This window comes from Wyeomyia smithii, chromosome 2 (assembly GCF_029784165.1).
Source record: "Wyeomyia smithii strain HCP4-BCI-WySm-NY-G18 chromosome 2, ASM2978416v1, whole genome shotgun sequence".
NCBI lineage: Eukaryota > Metazoa > Arthropoda > Insecta > Diptera > Culicidae > Wyeomyia > Wyeomyia smithii.
The window spans coordinates 6,392,187-6,414,518 of NC_073695.1; the positions used below are offsets into that span (position 1 = coordinate 6,392,187).

General features: G+C 39.2%; 1 protein-coding gene across 5 annotated transcripts in view; it reads left to right on the forward strand.

Moving 5' to 3' along the window:
• LOC129722872 (uncharacterized) overlaps positions 1–22,332 on the forward strand; it is a 477,511-nt gene that overhangs the window by 188,855 nt on the left and 266,324 nt on the right. The window contains exon 1 of one of the 5 annotated variants that reach the window (XM_055676682.1): positions 13,861–13,879. The exons of the other annotated variants lie outside the window; for them this stretch is intronic. The gene's annotated coding sequence lies outside the window, so the exon portion shown is untranslated. Of the gene's footprint in view, positions 1–13,860; positions 13,880–22,332 lie in introns of those variants that run through there. 5 annotated transcript variants of the gene reach the window in all.

The window sequence follows — 22,332 nt, forward strand, 5'->3', positions numbered from 1 at the left end:
ACGTGATTGCGCGGTATTTGCAGCAATCCAACTTAACGCCTTTTACCCTCCATCCACTCCTCCGGTACTACCTCCTCCTCCCAAATCTTGGCAATAACCCAGTGTAGCGCCTTAGCCAGTGATTCACCACCGTGTTTCAACAGCTCGCTGGGGAGTTGGTCAGCTCCAGCGGCTTTATTGTTTTTCAGCCGGCCGATCTCCTCTCTAACCTGGGGGTTAGGGGCTGGGATTCTGTCGTCATCTGCGCGTACACCGAGATCAACTACCACTCCATCGTCGTCCTCTGCTACATCGCCATTAAGGTGCTCATCGTAGTACTGCTTCCACCTGTCAATCACCTCACACTTGTTCGTGAGAAGGTTGCCGCCCAGGTCCCTGCACTCTCTTTTGAGAGGTCCAAATGCCTTTTCCACCGCTCTGCGATTCAAACCGATGATGTCGATCATAGTTTGACATATGTAATTTCTCGCAACTGAGTCGCAACGCTGTTCTGAAATTTGTGAACAGATAGTTAGTTCGCAAGTCAGAGCCGTAGCTACTCTGTTTTGCGTGGGGGGGCAGAGAATTTTTTTAAGTAAACGTTATGTGCTCGACAAAAAAGTACCTTTACGCGTCACATGGAGTACCCAAAAGTTTTTCAGTTTTCCTCCTATTTCGATAGTTTTAGCACCAAAAGATTCAGAAGCTCATTATTTGTTTTAAATTTCTGCCTTACCGTGACGAACCCACGATTCGATCGATTCAATATTCATTAAACAAATTATCAAACCAGCAAGAGAAGCAACACATGGTCGAGTGATGGAATACAACGATTCTTTGACACTTATTAGAGCCATTTAAACAACGATCGAAAAACTAAGAGCAGAAGAGAGTTTTTAAAAGTTATAATTTGAAGCAACTAATGCATTGAAGAGATTACAGCGTTAGAGACCTAACTTCGAGGGTCGCATCATTCGAAATCGACGATACTGAGAGATTCTATTCGCGAAGAAATATTGAGAGAATGGAGCGATTCAACCGTCAGCCTAAGTTCTAAATTTTACGATTCGCAATGTTTGATCAATGTTGTTGTCCGGTTTCATTTCGGACCTAACTGGAACATAGTTGTCCGGGCCAAGTAACGGACTGGGTTATGCTTCCGAGGTGTGAAAAAGTCCTGCCAAAATTAATTGAACTGAACATAAACATGAATCACAAGAAGCACACTGCAGGGAGTTTGGATACTGGCTGAAAGTTCAATATTTGAAATAACTTGTCTTGTGTGTCATTTTTTGCCCACACTTTGTTCAATCCAAGAAATCAAAAAGTGAGAAATTGAAACTTCTGGAAAAACTGGTCAAAAACTGGAGACTATTTAATAATGCTTATTTCTTATATTTCAGATTTTTCTTTTGGTTTTTTGTACCTGGTAAAAATCAAATATATGAGAAAATTGTGTGGTGGGGCAATGCAAACGCGTGGGGGGGCTAAGCCCCCCCTAGCCCCCCCGGTAGTTACGGGCCTGCTGCAAGTTGAACTGTATTAGGACAACTTTTGCGTCGATAACTGCTACAATTCAGGCGGTGGTCTTTTTTGTAGATCGGGTTTATAAGATCTCACAACCAATCCGTGGGCAGTTCTTTATCAGACCACACTTACAATACGCATAGCACCAAGCGTGATTTCAAGTGTGCTAGTACTGCTTATTGCAGGCTAAATAGTATTCTGTGTACTAGGCCTGTACTTCGAGTGAAATGTTTGCGAAACACTTCGCGTCATTTCTTGAAAAGAAGACAATTAGGGGTGTTGATGCAGAATCTGTTACTTCTGATACCCCTGCTGACTTTTTGAATCTGTACATTGTCATAGTTACTCCAGCTGTCGTGCTTTCAGCAGCGAGAAGACTCAAGAGTCCGCTTCCTCCTGGGCCAGATGGGATTCCAAACAGCGGTGCTCGGTCGGTGCTCACTTACCTTAGCCGATCCTATTGTAGCCATTTTCAACGTATCTTTTGAGTAAAGTTCCCAGCATTCGGTAACTTCTAACCTCTTAGATTTTACCAGTGCTTGCATCAACGCACTAGAGAAGAGAGCACAAGTGAACGTAATATATACGAATTTGAAAGCAACATTCGATAAGCTCGACCATAAAATTCTGCTATGCAGCAAGCTTTTACGACTTGCAGCGTCCGAGCAGCTAAAAACATGATTGAAGTCGTACTTGAATGGAAGAATCCTTCGGGTGCGACTTGGCTCGTGTATCTCTTCAGCGTTTATCAGCACTTCCGGGGTACCACAAAGAAGTAATCTGGGCCCACTTCTGATCACGTTATTCTTCAACGATGTGGCTCTTGAGCTCTTTTAGGAGTTAGGTGTAAGCTCATTTATTCAGATAATTTTTCATACTCGATTGAGGGTTGCCACAAGGGGTGTGCGAAATTTCGCGAAATTTCGAGTTTCACGAAATTAGACGAAATTTACCGAAATTGAGCGCATATTTTTTCAATAAATGGTAACAACGTATTATGAGTTTACTTAATTTCCGGAATTTTCTGCAAAGATTTGCGGAGACCCATCAGATTAACTATTTTTTGCAGAGATTTGCGGTTTTTACTATGGAGACCCATCAGATTAACTTAAATAAACTACAACAAGGTGTACATCTCTAGGGTTGTATTTTGTAGTGACGTGGAACTAAACACTGTAATTAAAGGGAAATTTTGTTACTAAGGTTACAGAATACGCAGACAGAATCAATTCACAGTTTGTGCAGTGACTAACGTAATTTTTCTCTCAGCCGACTTTGAATTTTTTTAGAAATATATTGAACAACACTCGAAAGAATATCGTTTACACTTGGCGATATTGTAGTGTTTTTTTTTTGTGCATTTATTTGACAAGGCACAAGCGTAGCGTTGTTGTTGAAGAAGCATCAAGAATTTCTCGTAATGCGTTTAAATCAGAATTAACTCCATTTCCTCAAAAACTAAATCCAATAATACGTTATCGTTATTATAATAAATGATTTTTTTCCTATTTTACTCTGATTAAATCAAATTTATTACATGAAACTTACTCTGAAAAAAATATGGAAGTCAGAATAGGCAAACATATATAACTATAAACAGTTTCAACTTTGAAAACTATCAACTATCAACAGCGGAAAATCGTTACATTCATAAATTACAAAGAAGTTAAATTCGTTGTACTACGAAGACAGCTCATATATTATTATTTTTGTTAATTTAAAAAAAAAATCATCTTAGTGAATGAATCTTAGTAAATGGACCCAAAATTAACAAGCATTCGCCGGGCCTTACTTTTTTAAAAGCTGGTATATTTAGGAATTTACTCTTTCGATTGTATGCCGATCACGATTGTTCAGTGAATATCGAAGATAAAATGATATAAAAATAACTTATAACTTATAACAAAAATGCTCAATTCTTGTTTAGTAATTTATTGATAATAATATTCATAAGATAAACTTTTAATCACCATCAGCAGGAGCATTGCAGTTTTTACTCGATTGCTCAAGAATAGAAATGAACGAATTGAAGTGTACCGCTGCATTACGAATAGTACCACTGCAGTACACAGTAAGAAATCGACACGTTACTGCCAAGTGGATTCCACTTACATCTGTGATAATAGATGAAACATTTCATATCTACGTGGAATACATTTGCGTTTCAGTTAACAGCCCAAAATCAAGTGTCTTACACTTCGGTTTGCAATGTCATGCATACTAAAATCAATATTTGTACACTAAGATTTCAATGCCTAAACACGTCAAATGCTAAAACATGTTTAAATACCATGTATTCCAATAAAAAATTATATGGGTCGACATAATAGAACGATTAGGTTCGTTTATTGGTATTCATATGTGAAGGGCATTAGAAATTTATTTTCAGTGTACCTCGCCTCGTTGCTGCCAGGACGGCGAAGATTTGAATACAGGGACATTACGAAACCAACTTTAAACCATGTGTCAGGCAGTATCAAGACGTGCATCCTAAAGCTAGTCGCGAAATATGTAGACTTCATTGACAAGTGTGACAGTGTATTCAGCATAGAGGCGTTGAAGTTCGCAATGGAACTGGAATAAGGACACATGTATATATTTTTTAGAATTGTGAAATCAATTTAAACACATTTGTGACAGTAAAAAAAAATAAAATAAAATCGGCACACGGAAAAAAAAGAAGCGTACCGCTGCAACCATACAGAGACTGGCGGCGCTCTGCCCCACATACACTGTACAGTTCTGTTGCTTGTACCATGTTGCAGTTTTTCTTTCAAGACATCAATTTTTCTTACACTCTAACAGTTGGTATAGAAATTTTCCAAGACGAAGGGTTGTTTCAAACTTTTCGAAAAATCTTTTCCTTCGAGAAATCAAATTTGTCTGACTTCATAAAAGCAAACATTAATTGACCTAATGGGACTGGAGTTTCGGTCAATTTTTTTTATATTGATACAGAGAATATCACAGAATGGTTGTTGTCCATTCACGTCGTCTGTGCAAGGAATGCTCGCTTGTGATTGGTTCATTATTCGCGCAAATTTTTCTTTGAAAGTTTTTATCATTTTTTACCGCATAGCAATAAAATAATAATGATAACTAGCGTATCACCAAATTTTTCAACATTTTATCTATCCATCAACATATTGGTTAGGGGCCTTTCGTAAACTACATGGTCATATTTTGATCACTTTTTATACCCCCCGTACCCCCTGTGGTCTTTCATGGTCTTTTGGCCAGACCCCTCCCCCCCCCCCCCCCTGGCGACTTAAACCACGTAGTCTTTTCATTTGTCAAGTGCCTAAAATTCACTTAAATTTTTCACATTTTTATTATTAAACTTTCAGTATATTCTTTATTTCCAAAAAGCAAAAAAAAGCCTCATTCTTGGGTTGGTGGCAACAATAAATTATAAGTCAGGAAAAAAGACCACGTGGTCACTTTGTTAACCCTCCACCCCCGTTCGTGGTCTTTTGGCAAACCGCCCTCCCCCCCGTACCACTTTTTATAACATCGTGGTTTCGGAACGGCCCCTTATTGTTATCTTTATCCATCATATGGTTATGCTGTTATTATCGTTTGAAATCTGGCGCAACATTTGCCAGTTCCATTTCCAATTTTATGAAATGCAATGAAAAAAAACACGTAGTCCCACGTCAATTACCCATCAACAACGATCATTTTCATAAGTATTTTGTTTTCGGTGCAGACAGGAACGTTTTTCCCGAAAAATATTCTGCAGAAATATGCTCTGCTCTATGAAGAACCATCATGCAAGAAATTAACGCTCTAGGAAATCATTTACCTCCCCAACGATAATAAAGCCGATACCCTATGTAACTCCTTAAAAAACGAACTAAAGTACATAACCATTCAGTTAAGGCGAATTCACTGCTTACCGTAGGTTCCTCTGTTAAGATCTCAGCTAGATATGATTCAGCTAATCATTTTTCTCAAATTTTGTAAGTTTTTGTTTGTCCTCTGAATTTTCCAATCTTATGTAAGATTTTCTCGAATATCCCTCTCCCCTTTCAAAAGCACTCGTAAGAAATTTGGGTACCAGTTAGAAGTAAATCTCAGAGGAGACAGGATCGTTGTTGTCTGCTCCGCTGTTAAGTTATTCGACTTCATGAAAGCAAACAGACGCGCATTGTTTAAGTCAGTTCGATCGTTCAATCTATTGTTAGCTACACGGCCGGAATCTCTATTCATTCGCCGTCCGATACATGCGGATACAAGGTACCGCGTGTCGAAAAAGTTGCCCCACTAGACCTGATCCATCGAGCAAAACTATACGCGAATAAATATCCGGGCTCCTGGGTTGTCTTCTTTCGGCCCAAAGCAAAGGCATTGAATACAATGCAGATTGTCAGGGATCTGGCAAGGTTTGCAGCAGTGACCGAAAACACTAAAGTTCGCTCCAATACACCGCGTATTTTAGTGTCAAACCTCAAGCTAAAAAATGAGCTTGTCACGCTGGAGTACCACGTTTACATTCCTGCTCGTGCAGTGGAGATCGACGGCGTGGCCACCGGCTCGGGTTTCACCGTAGAAGATCTGCTGAAAGCTGGAACCGGCCGTTTTAATGATTCCAGCCTTCAGCCAGTAATGATACTTGATTGCAAGCAATTGCACTTAGTATCGCTCGACTTACACCCAATCAGACTCGTTTCGTGTGACTTTCGCCGGGACTGCTCTACCGAGCTATGTTCTAGTCGATAAGCTGCGTCTATCCGTGCGACTGTTTGTATCGTGGATAATGAACTGCCACAAGTGCAAGCAGTTGGGTCTTACGGCCACCCCCGCGGCAATAAAGAACATGTCTGCTATAAAGTTGCTAAATAGCGTCTGTATTGTTGGCAGACTCCGCATGCCCCCCGTTCAAACAGCGCAAAGACAAGATTAAGTGGTTTCTGAAAGAGCGCTCAAAGCTAACTCTAGCAGAAATGCTTAAAGAGACCGCTGCCACCAAACTAGTTTCGAGGTGGGTGGCAGCGGATAATTTTCGAGGATTCAGAGATTTTCTTTTGCTGAACCCGGGAAGTCTAAAAAAAGAAACAACCTCTCTTCTCCTAATCTTCCTAGGAAAGGTCAAAGGAGATCCCCATCTGAAATGACAGATAGGTACTATTTAAACTAATCATCAAAAACAACATCAAATTTCCCAACTGTTCCTTCATTTTCATTCAAGATTCAACTAGGATCTGGACTGCTGAAGTTTGCAGATATTGTGGACGGGTTTTTTGATATTTCAACATAACTGATCCCCTTAAAAGTCTTCTGATGGCGTTTCTACCTGCAGTTTTTGAAGCAGTTGATTGCTAAAATGTCCCTCCTTGTGGTATCCTTCAATGGGTTATTCATTCGCTGAAGTGAAGGATTCTATCTCTGCTCTATAGTGGAATTTCAGAAGTTTCATCCTCAAAATTCATTTGGGTTTGGGTTAATAAATACGAATGCGATGTATTTTCCCTCTACGAAACATGGTTCACTTCAACCACAGAGAACAGACATTCATGTTCATATGAAGAAATTTGAAAATCGTGTGTAAAAATTTGAATCAAAATACGTTAATACACTAACGACATCTGTCTAATGGTGCCCCAGTTGCACTGCATAAATATTGCTGTATCGATATTTTATCGATATAAGTGCTTGGTTTGTAAGTGACAAAAGCGCCACATAGCGGGAGCATTACCACTTAGTAGTAAATGAGGGTTGCAAGTTTTTATACATATTTTGGAAAGAAGATGAACGTCTGTTCTCTGTGCTTCAACTATGGACCTTAACTGCCATGATTTCAATATTATTCACCTTGACCAAGTACCCCTCTTAAGGAGGAGTACTTCTAGAGATTAAGAAGTGCTATTCTTTCTATCGTATCGATTCCAGGCATCGAAGTTGTTGCTTGTCAAATGACAAAGAGCTTTTTATTTCTTAAATTTATATTTCCTCCAGTGCACAGGTTTGGCAACGGTTGCTCTTTGATATGATAGAACTCTCTCCCTCGCCACGATTTTGGGAGATTTCAACTCTCTTGACGTGGCTTGGGGTTCCCATTCCAACAATATTCGCTACTCTTTGATCTATAACCTTTGCGATAATTTCGATATGACAATTTTGAACAATGGGGATATGACACCTGTACAAAACCCCCAGCGTAACCAAGCGCTTTAGATTTATCCCTATGACCGACTTCGCTACGGTTGGATTGCATATTGCCATTGGATCAAATCGTTTACAACCGGTTAATATTTTGTATGACTTCACCCGCAACATTGACTGGAAGTTATACGAGTAAAAGATGTCAAATCGATTTCAGACCTTCCACTCCTCGAAGAATGTAACCTCTTCTTGGGCTTGATTCTCGACGCCGCGCTGCAAGCCCAAACTAAGCAATATCTCGGCAGGAGGAATAACAGACGGCCTCCCCCTCCGTGGTGGGACGAAGAGTGTTCTGATGTCTACGTGAAAAATCCGACGCGTTCAAGGCCTTTCAAGCAAGCCCGACGACTTCAATCGGTATTCGGAGCTTGAGATCAAGTTTAAAAGGTCCGAGCAAAGAAACACGGTTCCTGCGTAAAACCTTTTTCGCGATGCGTCTTCAAGACGCGATGCAATAGAATCATCTTTTACGATGACAAACCTTTCGATTGCCCTTCTGTCCTGCAACAATAACGCACTTATAGAACTTGTTTAAAAAGTTCCTGGAGCAAAATATTGTACCGTAGGATTGGAGACAAGTGAAAGAAATCGTTATCCAAAGCCAGTCAAACTCGTATAGGCCAATTGCAATATTACCCCGTGTCCAGAAATTGATGGAGAAATGATACAACTATCCGATACTCACTGTGGTTTTCGCTGGACCAAACAGACGAACGAATGTCTTGCGTTGCTTTCAATAGAAATTCGGCTGGCGTATGCTCGCGAAAAAAACAAGTGGCATCTCTGATAAAATCTGATAAAAAAAATGCCAACAAAAAGTGAATTTTCTCCGGACGATAACTGGATCTTGGAGAGGAGCCCACCCAGGAGACCTACTCTGCCGTAATCTCGCAGACTGACTAAGCGCCATTTTTTCAAATATGGGGTTTTTATGCCAATTTGTTCGTTATTCGAAGACCTATCTTTTGGTATCTTTCTTTTAGTTGTTACTTATTCGTACGTTGCATAAAATCAAGAAAACAATATGACGTATGCACCATTTCAATACAAAAGTGACAAGTAACCCGTTCGTTTTTGGGCCGTATTGAAAAACTTATAAAATGGATGTACGTCATAATGTTGTATCACGGCAGTACTTTGGTACTGGTATTTTTGCTTCCACGTCACTTATTTAATCAAGCTAGAACGACTAGAATATCGGCGTCTTCTATAAGCTCGATAATCCTGATAATCTGTTTACGTAGCAAAATTGGCTGCAATCCAGTATACGTACCTTAGGGGATATCAAGAAATCCTCCTATCCGAAAAACTTTTTCAGATAACCTGAGTGTGGGTTCTTTCTCAATGTTCTATTCTAGGCAATGAGAGAGCGGACACTTTGGCTAAGGTGGGCACAACAAACAGTGATATACACGATAGACCAATTGTCTACAATGAATTTTTGAAACTTTTACGTCAGTGCACACTTGTCAACTGGCAGAATTGGAAAGGTGGCTACACAGTATCATTCCCAAATCTTAGTTTAGAGGGTTGCATTGCATGTAGGACGAGATTTCATTTGCGAGGTAACCTTTACATAACTTGTGGATCACCTCTTCAGTGCTGCGTCTTTCGCACCTACGAATATCCCACTGAAGTTGTTCAAGGCTTTGATACTGCCGCATTTCTTGTGCGGAAACCTCCTGCACGTACGGCCAAATGCAAGCTCTATGCACAGGCTACGAGTTGCACTTAATTGCTCTGTCCGTTTTGTCTATGGTCTGAACCGCTACGCAAGTGTAAGTCATCTCCAGCACAATTTAGTCGGATGATCCATTCAGAATATATACGCATACCGATCCTGTGTGTTTCTATGGAAACTTTCTGGAACGCAATCACCCCCAGTGCTTTTTCAAAAATTGATCCCAACTCAAAGTCGCCGTTCCTAAAACTACGCTAACACGATGTTCGTCAAGTGTGTGGTAAATTGGAATTTGATGCCCTCTACGATTAAGCATTCGACTTTGGAAGCAAATTTTTAAAAAGGGCTGCCTCGAATTTCGCAACTCTAGACAAACATGATTATAAATTATCGTTAAAGTAGTAAATTGGGTTAGATATAAGAAATTAGAAAGTTATTTATATGTATTAAACAAACTTAGGCAACTTGGAGGAAGGAATTAAAAAGGTTTCACCTTACACTACCAGGTATTGAATAAATGAAATTAAGAAAGAAAGTGTTGAAATTACTCAATTTACAAATGTGAAAAATATAAGAACGCAATAAACGTTTAAAATATAAAAAAAAAGTAATAAGAAAAGTCTATCGTTTCATACGAAGAGACATTATTGTAGTTTACTTCGATTGAGATGTTTCAGATTTATCAGTGATGTAGTCATAATATCATTTGTGAAAACATCGATGCAGCACATTTGAATGGTTCTTTTTGATTTGATAATAAACTGGATGTCGCCAAAAAAGATTATAAAAACAAGGTTTTAACTATGAAATTTTACTGTTGACTTTGAATTCTCAATGCACTCAGATGAATTCAGACTTTATTTTCCAATATCTTTGAATCACCGGACGTACTTCTGCACGTATGAATCTTTGATTTGGTTACCTTGTTCAATACGCACCAAACAGGTATTCTCACTTTGGTCAAGCTCAACTTCTTTGAATTTTAATTTTTGAAGGTGAACTTCTCCACCTTTCGCGAGCAACGCGTTCCTCGCTTTCAAACATCAAATTTACACAAATGCAATAGTCGAGCAGCTCGAAGCAGTTCCCAAGACGAGAATGCAGATCCGCATCTTGAATAAAAAATTCAAATCCAAAACCATCATTATCAGCGACCCTTGTGACCGTGGAATGGTATTAGATAACCAATCCGTGGCACCCTACGGTTTAAATTCACCTGATTTTGGCATAAACGACACGAACTATGTTCACACGTCCACCCGAATGGCGCTGAAGCTCCGAAAAGGACGGCCAGTGTTTTCGATGTTTCTGTCAGTCTCTCAAAGAAATGCAAATTAATGCAGTTTCAAACGCGGTGTGAGAATGGCGTAGGTTTATAAAATGAAACCACTTAACTAGTTCATAACAGCTCATAAAAATGACATTCTCTGCCTAATTATAACAGAATCATCCACCTAATTAGGACAGTAACGAAAGTGTATCGAACGCATGTTTTGTAGTGACGCACTCCAACGCGATTGCGCAACCTAATCGGCTGATTTTGCATGTCATCCTCGGTTGATTCGTGACCAATTCCGTGATTCAGTGCGGCCAAAAGCGGTCCGGCGAGTTATTTAGCATACTCAAGCATATTCGGGTGGCGCAGTTACTACTGTCAAAGCCCGTCAGCAGCAGCCGATGGAAGCGTTGAGTTTTAAGTGTTAAAATTTTGTTGCATAATAGTGTATGCTCAACTTGAGAGGGGAATTAGTAAGTTTGTGGAATGTTCATAATTTAGAAAGCCTACGTAAATTTACTGAGATCTGTTGCTTGTTTGGAATATCATGTACACCGGTAACATTATATTTAAGTATTTACCATTGAACCAATAGGAATCGACGATTATTTTGAAGTAGAATACTTCTCTCAGGAAGTTCGGCTACATAGGGATGTGAAATGAAAATCTAAAACCGAAAAAAGTGAAGAATATGTCCAATTTCAAATGCTAATTAATCGGTTAGTATTCGATGGATTTCCTTCGTTCTTGCAGCAATAGATTGGAAAATCTTCTAAGATTCTTCACAAAAGGAGATAATTGTAATTTTATTATTTACACTATTGTACTATTGAAAATAGTCAAGCCTTGTCAAAACGAAAAATTCGACCTCTGATTGGTCGTTATTTGATTGCTTCCCAAGCACGGTCGACAGAATCATATACCTTGCAATTTAAAACATGCTATTTGGCCTATATAAGAGCCTGTTTCAACTGAAAGCCGCTCATAATAGTTCTAGACAGCGACAACAGTAGTCGTCCTCCCTTAGCAGCAGCACTAGCAGTGCAGTGAATACCAGCGATGGCGGAAAGCGACCACAGCTGTGGCGTAGCAATGGATAGCGCACTAGTTGCAGCCAGCGCCAGCGTCACACTATTTTCCCGAGTGGGTAGTAAGGAATAGGAAAGGTTCATGGGAGACAAAGACGTAGCCAGGGGGGCGACCTATGCATCATCAATAGGATGTCAAAGGAATGTATCTCCATCTTGGTGATTGTCAGCCACAGCAGCTTCTCTGTGGGGAACTTAGTGTGTGAAATGAACATCACCTCGGAGCTCACTTCCTTCGTGGGGGAAGTAAAATACAAAGTGCCCTGCCAGTCGTTGCCATCCAGGGTGTGTTTAGCCGGGAAAATCGATTTGGTATATTTTTAAGCCGCTGCCACTGCGTCATTGTCTGCAGCTCCGGAACTAGTGGGCGGGACTGCCGTTGTATGTTCATGTTCGCCAGGTATTTTTTTTACTGTTTGGCCGGTTGCACCGATCTCCCGGCCAAGCGCACGTAGCGATGTAACCACCTTTCCCTAGATCTTCCTCTTCAGCATCCTTTAGAGTTTTTTGTCGCCCAGGATCATCGGCCGACCGGGACCGGGCTTTCTTTCGATACTCTGATAGTTGTCCAAAAGTGCTACGGTCTTGTAGATGCCGGAACGGGTGTATCCGGCGTCCACAAAATGCCGCACGATGTCCGTATAGGACGCGGCACGGTGCCGTTCCTTGAACGCGCACAGTTTTGAACGAAATAGCTTTACTTTTTTCGTCATCACGTTAAGAATTCGAGTCAATTTTTTTCTGCTGACTCATGGGTTACTATGGTTCATGCTGCATGGGTAGTTTCGTCAGTGCGTGCAAAGGTAAAACCACGAAAAACGACAGTTTTCGTGCATTTTTTATGCAAACTTTACGGCATAACAGTTTTATCTTCGCAAAAATAGTCCCCATCCATAACTCAGGCTTAAGCAGTTTTCTTGTTAGACTTTACTTATAATCGTGAAAATCTAACTGTTTTGACTAACAAAAAAATGCACAAGAGTAGTTCTTGAAATTTTCGAAATCGAAATCTTTAAGAAGTGCATGAAATCTGTAGCTTCATAATATCTCGCTTAATGATATTAATAAAAAAATTATCCGCGGTAAAATTGTTTCGAACATAGAAAACATTAAATTTTTGTTGGTTTTGTCCAATAATTCCGTGTGGGTAAGTACCCACAGGGATGTTTTCCGAGTGGGTACTACTACCCATAATACCCACATCAACCGCCGGCCCTGGTTGCAGCGGATTCCAGTAATGATAGCAGCTGGGCCAGCTGATGCAGGGACAGTGGATACCAATGGCAGCATATAGCGGCCACAACTGTGGCATGTCTATGGATAGCGAACTAGTTGCAGCGGATCTCAGTATCGATAGCGGCTGATGCAGTGAGGCACTTTAGTGAAATGCAGTCTCTGTGCGATAGTGGGCACTAGTGAATGCACTCAAAGACAAGTTGACTCATTTTGACAAAACGTGAGCCGTCTAGTTTTGAGTGTTAAATCAGCTTTTTACTGTTTATTTTATCACAAGGAATATTTTATTCGCACTGTCAGTGATAACGCAAAGATGTGATCGGCATCTTATCCGATACTAAAATGAACAATAAATTGTCCTTTTCAGGATGAAATAAAAACTTTTTTCCTCATCTATAAAATATAAACTTGATTGAAGAGTTCATATTTTCTAATGAGTTAATTAATTTGTAAAAGTTATAAATTTTACTTCATGTCCGTGTCTCAAAACGTACTGAATTATCTTTTCCTTCAGTCATGAGCACGACATCCGAAAAAATTTCATCTCAAAATTTCAAAATTGTCAAGCCCCAACCATGACAAGCAACTTACTATATTATTAAAAAAGGTCAATCCTTGTTGAAGCGCAAAATTCGATTGATCTGATAAGTCAACGTTTATTTACTAGAAAAAAATGTCTGACACGCAAGCAGCCGGGTTATCTTTCTTGTAAAAGTATTCTACTTCAACCTTGCGGTCGTGGCTTTGCACACAACCCTCCTGTTTTTTAATTATTCTTTAGTTTCGATAGCCACAATTCTCAAGTTTGAAGCGACAACTAATCTTCTTTTCATTCTCTAATTTCAGGTATGTGAATGGGATCTTTTAAAAATCAGTTACAACTTTCAAATCACTGATTAATACCGCATCATTTTACAAACTTAGAAGGTAAACACATGCAAAAACAAACACTAAATGTTAAATTTCTATAGAACGTTCCTAACATTCCAACCAATAGCCAATCAATATTTTTATTGCCTCAACCCCTCGAGTGCTTGATCAAACAAATTAGCTTTAGCACTGCCTACATTCATTAAAATAGATCTTGAAATGCGCACAAAATCTCCTCTGATTGGTACTTAAAAAGCGATTTTATTGCCACAATTTCCTCCACCAGCAGTTGTTTGCATTCATCGAACTTAATTAGATCATGAAACGCACACAAAGTAATTACTGATTGGTGTAATGATAGTTCACGAGCTTCGTCTTTCCGGAATCGGTGTATCTAAATCTAGGTGAAGTTCGAACGTTTCCTTGACCATTAGCGCGGGTCCGCATACACATGAGACTGGATGCCAACTGGCGAATTGATGCAAATCGCTAACCCTCCCCAGTCTCAAACTCATTAGTCAAAGCTGATCTCATACCAGTGCTATTTCGGAACCAATCCCAATCGGTTTACAACTTCGTCATCCTTCGAGCGCAACTGCATCTACTGGGATGACAACTTGCACTTTTCTTCTCCACGGCAGCAACCGGCAATCCGTGCATTAAGAAGAGGATTGGTTCACCTTTGGGTTTATGTGATTAATGCTTAGCCCCCACCTTGCTCCCTTTCCTTACTTTTCAACCGGCAACAGTTCTCAGTTCCGTCCGTCGTCCTCAACCCGGTGGCGCTCCTCGAAAAAATCCATTCGAGCCGCACTCAAAACATGATGCTCTTTCGAAGCCACACAATCGCCGATCTCTTATGACAGAAGAGTGCTATTATTTTGCATGCTTTACATGTTCTTAGCTGACATCGATCGAGTTGAAGATGCGGCGGCGGAGGTGAGCCAGGAGACAGGCCTTGACCTCGTTTCGTTATTACAAGCTGCGAACAACAGAAACGGAACTACGTTCTTCGAAAAGAATCAACGGAAATTTAGAGCTGAGCTTAGACAAAGTTCACAGACAAACGGAAGCGTAAACTATTCTACAGTGGATCGGATCTCGCATCCGCACGGGCTTCACTTGGATGGACTCTTCAGAGGTTGTACAAGAAGTACACATACACTAAAATTGACGCTCAGTTTCAAATACTGCTGCTACACGAGTTCATGGTTCAAAGTGAAACGGTTCTACCAAGCGGCGTCGGAGGTTTTCTTCGGTCTGTCAATGAGTCGGTAATTAAGAGCGGTTACGTTACTCTCACGGTGCCGCAAGACGGCGAGTCTGGCAATCGACTAGAGGTTGCCGTTTTCAGTGACTGACTCGTGTTGGTTTTGGACAAATTTCCTGACCGTGCGCTATTGCACCGCGCTTAAACAAAACTTCGTCGCCAGCCGTCTTGCCAAAACGGTTCCAGACCGCTTCTGGTCTGCACCAGTTATAAAAAAAAACTATATTGCTGATCTGTGTGCAATTGAAAGTGAAATTAGAAAAGCTTGAGCCGATCTCTCGTGGACCAGTTTTTTCGATATCACTAGTCGACGGACGACGACTGTCCGCCGTATTTTCCCAACCTGCGCGCGCTTCGCTCCACTCTACCCCACTCGATCGCAAATGGAAAACTCGTTTCGTTCTGCTGCCACCGACTGCTGCTGCTGTTGGTTGATCTGCGCAGGCTCAAAACTTGCAATCGCCAGCAAGCTGAATTATGGCATTTGTTTAAATGCCAAATAGCGCAATTTTTAATTCGCTGCGGCTACTTCCCGCTTTTCGACCAGTTTGCCACCGACCAATTGTCGGACCAAGCGGCGGCTATCCGTGTGCCGCATGGAATTGCGATCTGGTCGGTCGGTAATAAGTGCCGACTCGGGTTCAATCCTGCGCGGCGTTGGACGCCGCTGGTGGTGAACACAGGGCACGGGGGTGCGGGGACTGGGGGTACCAACCGTTTTCCGGTTATTTAATTCGTTTGACCGTGTTGTGTAATGGAGTGTGCTTTTGTTTATTTTTTTTTCTGTGTCAATCGGTGCAATGTGCGGCATTTACGGTATGAAGAGTTTAAAATATGGAGCAATTTTCGGGCAATTATGAAAAGTACACCGAAATCGAAGCCTGTGCTGACAAAAAACGGAATCAAAATTTGCACGTGACTGCCCGGTTAAGATTTGAAACACAATTCAAACAAAGTAAATGACACAATAGCGTGAAATGAGGAAGCAAATATATTAATAAAATATCACATCAAAAATCGTTGAAAAACACAATCGAATCTTTGAAATTTAAGGACAAAATCACTAACGTAACGAGTCGGAAGTAGGTTGTACGATGTCATTATCGTGCAATTACAATTCTATATAAGAGTAATCAATTTTATTTTAATTTTTTTTTTATTGCTGTTGGTTTTGGAACTCGCAAAATGGCGGCACAGCAAATGCTCGTATTAGGAATCAAGCGCAGCGCACAGTTTCTATATATATTTTTCTTTAACTAATGATTCTCTCCGTAACAAAAGTTTCTTGTCCAAAACAATCTCCATACAACTATATATACCAAACCATTGTTATGCTCGCAAACGTCATGAACCATGGTTTTGAAATATGTCATCACTTTATGTAGATCGTCATAAAGTCTCTAACACAGATAATTATAAAAATATAAGAAAAAAGAATCACAATTTTCGGAAAAAGCTAACTATCTTAAAAACATTTTCCTACTGTAGAAAGGATTTTTATTTGTAAATTTAAAAAAAAAATACTTTAAATACTATCTTAAAACATCTCACCGCAGGTGATGAACTTGAAAAAAAAATCAAGTTGAAAATTGGGGATTATTATTGATTCGTTGTTGGAAAAATCATTACCTCGAAACTGAAAATCCGACGAAATTATTGTTCAAGTTAAATTTCACTTGCTATACATTACATGTCCTGCGTTAAAAATTTTGCCCTTTTCACATAGTAGTTTAGAACTTACCCATAATCACATTTCGATTTTGACCGAAATTGACCCTAATCTGCTAATAACTGAGATTTCATGTAAGAAAATCCTCATTGAATTGGTTCTTGGGAAAGAGCGTTCATCAATAGACTCCAGATCATTGTAGACAGCACATTATTGCGATCTCTTCGCTCTCACAATCTTGTGAAACATCGCGAAACAATCGCATAGTCAACAGTTTATGGGAAATTTACTACATTTTCCATATTGTTGGGTCCTGGTTAGCATGCGTTGACCCAAGGAGTAATATTTTTGAAAACAAAAATTAACTATTATGGAGAAGCATGGTGGTCAGTTGTGATTTTTATTTTTAAATATATTTAGTCTTATTAACCCTTTCCCGCTCATGGTGACTCTAAAGCACCAAGAATTATAATCATCATATCTTGACATAAAATAGTTTGTTGTGCTTACGATTCTTCCATGAACTTTTATATGCTGCCTCAGAGCATCACTGGGCATTTTCTTCAAAATACTACAGTTGACAGTTTTAGTTAGTCTACAAAGTGTTCAGTTTGAATTTTCTTATGATGCTATAAATTTTAATGATAAACCTTGTGAGCGGGAGAGGGTTTATATCATTTAAAAAACTGTAGTAAATGGTTTATTTTCATTCTGAAACAGAGAAGACATAATTATAACTCAAAAAAAAAGTTTAAATGAAAAATAAGTATACCAATTTTGAGCATGAAAAAAATTTGGTCATGAGAAAGACCTCAAAATCGTAACCAGCAGACATCAGAAGATATCTGCACCTCAAATTGTCATAATGAATTTGACGAAATGATAAAAGTAATTGTTGAATACTATTTAAATCAATGATATTTTTAGTAAACATTGCACCTTTATAGTTAAATGCTTGTATTCCATATTCCAAGATTCAAGCGAATAAACAACAAAAAAGTTCAAAATATTTCACTCCATAGCATTTTCGTGAGCTTTCTCGATACTCGATTTTTGTCTGTTCTAGCCAGTGTCTTTAGTCTCACTAAAAAACAGCATGCAACACCTCAAGTGAGGTTATCGTAGTTGCCGATATCACACACTGGAGAATTTTCCATTCAAACTTATTCTCGTTCTTTCTCGCTGTCTTCCTTGGTCGCATACGCTCTAAAGATATAATGCACACACGCGCGCCTACTCTTTTACTCGCGTGTAGTCTCCTTCTCGCGAGCACAACCAGCCTAGTACAATTGTTTCAAGATGCATTACGATAGTTGCGGGGGGACAAAAAAAAAATATTTCAAATAGGGTAACGGACTACTTCACTGGCGGTTTGCTTCGGCTGGTTTCGAGCAGTTCGATACCCTACACGTTTTAGTATGCTATACTTCACAGATTCTCCTCCCACGTTCGGCTGTCCCCACGTTGCGGATGAAATAAGAACACCTTTCTTTCTAACAAGAGCTTCACAAAATTCATTGTTTTATAGAGGTATAATTTTTTTCAATTCAATGCCAAGACACGTTAAACGTGCACCAACGCTTGCGGGGTTCAAGAGACAATGTATTTCACACGTGAAAGTTTCTGTTGTACAGAACGAAAATTAAAACTTTTATAAAATGACGAGTGTTTATCTGACGAAGTTTAAACAACGGATTTATTTTGGATGAACTATTTATTTTTGGAACCTATCTATTTATTTATTGTTTTATTGAAGCATGTAACTGACGAAGTTTTCACGAACGGATCTGATTGTGTTGTAAAATTTCATTCATATTTTATATTAGATCTTTTTTAATAGGTAATGAATTTACAAAAACTACTGTGTTCGTCACGGTGGTGATGATGGATTTTTTCCTTTATGTTGTTGTAGCTTTAAAAAATAATAGAAAGTGACTACATAAGTTTGAGCCTCGCGCGCGGAATTCAGATATAAATGGATTCTTTAACAACTTCTCAGAGAAAAATCATGAAGTAGTTGTGGTTAGTCTGGCTGAAGGTCATGAAAACCCTGTGCTAGTTTTGTGTAGCTCTATAGCTCTCCACATTTTTACCGAGGTGAATCAAGTAAACAGTTTTTGAAGAAGTTTATATCTGGAGGTAAAATCAGTTCGTTTTATTTTGTATAACTGATTTAAATGTGACTACATTAATTATCTATAGATAAATCGTCCACCTCGAACCTGTGTAGGGGTATATGGCGGGACCATCATCATCATCATCATCATGTCGGTGCACTAAGCAAAACCTGGTAGATGAAGAAAGCATTTTCGTTTTCGAGCACAGTTTTTCAAGCCCTCCAGAGGTTTTGCGAGTCGGTGCGTGCTTTCTGCTACCCAGGGGAATGCATGAATGAGAAAGAGTATCTCCAAAGCGTGTGTGCAAAAGACTTGAGAAGCGTAGCATATGTCTAGTTCTCAAGCAGAAAGGAGGAAAAAGGCTTTGCTTCTCGCTCGCTTTGCAACGCTGGTTCTAGCATAGTTAAAAGAGCCTAAAACTTTTCAATGTGAAACAGTAGAACCGGTAGTTTTTTTTATTCAAATCGACGTTCTATGGACACCAAACTTTCGGGCTTGAGACCATCTCTCTCAACTAATCGAATAATACGTTATTTCTGCTCCCAAGTCAATTCGAAATACGCGTTCTAAATATGCTTCATTTTTTACTAATTTATAGTACAAACAAATTGTAATAGATATTTAGCCCTATCCAGAAAAATATGCAATTTAAATGAGTTTAAAACTATACACATGTAGTAAAACAACAATATCGCACGCTAGCCTGGAGGGCTAATAGTGGTCTTGATCAACTATATTAGTTGAGAGAATTCGTAATCGATATTGTTTTTGGCACAATTTGTATGTTGTAGGATTAGTACAGCGATACACCGTGTCCCATGGCTGAGTCGAAAAAAATTCCAGCTTGAAAAGATGTTCGACCTGATTGGGAATCGAACCCGACATACCACAACCGTGTGGGAGAGCTAGCCGACCGACATCGCCAACCACAGAACCACGAGGACTACACGTGGAATAAGAACACGAAGGAATGTTGTGTTCAATGCAATTTCTACAACTGAAACTAGATTATTCTTGATTCAGATTTTTTTTTGGAGAATCGTAATATAATTGAAATAGGAAGCGTGAGAAAACCGAGCGTGATTTTACCGAGATAAGATTATTACGAATGTTGATAAAAGCGGAACAGCATTGTACTGAAAACATTATTGTTGACTGTCGACATTCGAATAAAATTTCGAACTGATTACCGTAAGCTTTTGGGCAGCCTGGGTAATAATTTACGTTTCCACTTTCTTTGCCGGTATTACTTCTTGTTCAGGCAGTGGGTTATAATCCCACTTCTGACACCACAAATGTAGCGCTCTGGTTGGTCACTACCAGAAAACTCAGTCTAACGGGTGACAACTAAAATTTTGGAGTCTTTGAAATCTACTGTCGTCAAAAAATAGGTCCGTAATCGGCTATCTGATTCAGCTTTTCCATGATGCCAGAACAAGAATTGTACGACCTTCGCGTCAACTTTTCGAATGCACCTCTTGATTCTACTCCAGTTATTTTTGTACACCAAGGAACTTAAAATCTCAAGAAAATCTTCGATTGGACGTCTTTGAGGCAGATTCGTTGAATTGCGTATTTTAGGTACATATCTAGATAAACATTTCAAAAGGTCCTATCTGCTTTCATTGTTTTTCCGGAGCGTCTTTCCATTTTGGTAATGGTTGAGTAACTCTCCCAAGTGTGGTTTTCATTTCAGGAGGCTATAGTGATCCCTCCTCTATCAACTTGTGCAAATAACGTGTCATAAAAGGTGTTAAATAAGTTGTGGTGATTGAATGGAAGTGATCGATCAAAAAATTGATCAAAGCAGATAAGACCTTTTGAAATGTATCTCTAGATATGGATTCGCGGTGTTGTTCAGGAACGTTTGTGTTTTTTGGCCAAATGTGGTTGTACTTTATCAGACCAGAACACGTACCGTTTTTTGCAGGTGTTTTCGAAAAAATGAAATCGAAATTTTCTTCAAACATTTGTTTTGGCACACATCATGATTGACTGTCAAACCTTGGCCGAACCTGGCTTGTACCTTGATACGGATACGACATTCAAAACCGGAATATTTTCGCTTTCAAAATGATTTACCGTGAAATTTTTGCCAAGATTTTTGAGCAGTTCAATTGTAATGCTTCTTGTTTCGACGTCATTTTGAACAGAATTAAGCATGCATATACAGGTCGGACTCGATTATCCGGAGATTCGATTATCCTGGGGCCCGATTATCCGGGGCTCGATTATCCGGAGAAAATGGCTCGATTATCAGCAGTTTTTTTTTCTTCTGTATTTCTATAATGTACTTTTGTCTTCCAGCTCATTGGGAGTCTCGGGGTTGTTCAAAATTGTAACAACAATGCCCCGTTTTGTTTAGGTAGTACGTTTTTAGCAGTTTGCTCGTCATTCCTTCAACCAATTCTTACTGAGCAACCTCCAAAAGTGAGAGATTATGGTTTTTAGATGCCAATGAGGACAACCACTACTGGTCAACCGGTTTAGAATTTATGGCCGGAACATATTTCTGTAATATAATGGCCATGATCAATGCAGTACTTAAAACCACAAGCTGGCCTGTTTCGGTGGTGTTCCGGATACTCCTGGATTATTGAACCCAAACTTATCAAGCGAAATCAATAACGGTTTGAAATCCGCAAAGTAGCCCATTAGTGGTCATATCAAGCGTCTAGGTCGTTTAAGGTCACTTAGGAAACATAAAAAAATCATGAGTGTTGTCAAAATCGAACAGGGTCTGTATATGTAATACCTCAACTCTTCTTAATATTTAAGATAATTAAATAGATAAATACCTAAATCAAATCAAATTCTATTATATTTTCTGGAAAATATTTCCTTTAATCTCTCGAAGCAAAAGCTATCCTTCGAATGGTAGTTTTGATTTATTTTAATTGGTTTTTACATCTCTGAGATAATTAATATAACATAATTTATTATTACGTATATTATTACGTATACGACAAACAGTCTAAAGACAGTTTTTAATTTATTTCGTCGACACATAGTCGGCGTGCGACCAGACCGAACCAAGCGCCAAAAACATTATTTCGAGTAATCGGCGATCAAAGTTTACTCACCCCGTACGCTTCCTGCAAGCTGCTGCAGAGAAATTTTGTTATAATACCATTATAAACTGTTCAGATTATTTCGTTTCTTCGTGAAATATAGATTATCAATTTTAACATCCACTAGTGTTAAAAACTCAATTTTCAAAAAAATGGCGCTTGGTTCGGTCTGGTCGCACGCCGACCACATGTATTGTGTACAGCATACTATAATTGAAAACTCACTGTTCGCTGGATTCGATTATCCGGAGCGAAATATTTTTCAAAACTCCGGTTAATCGAGTCCGACCTATATATGTATATATATATATATATATATATATATATATATATATATATATATATATATATATATATATATATATATATATATATATATATAT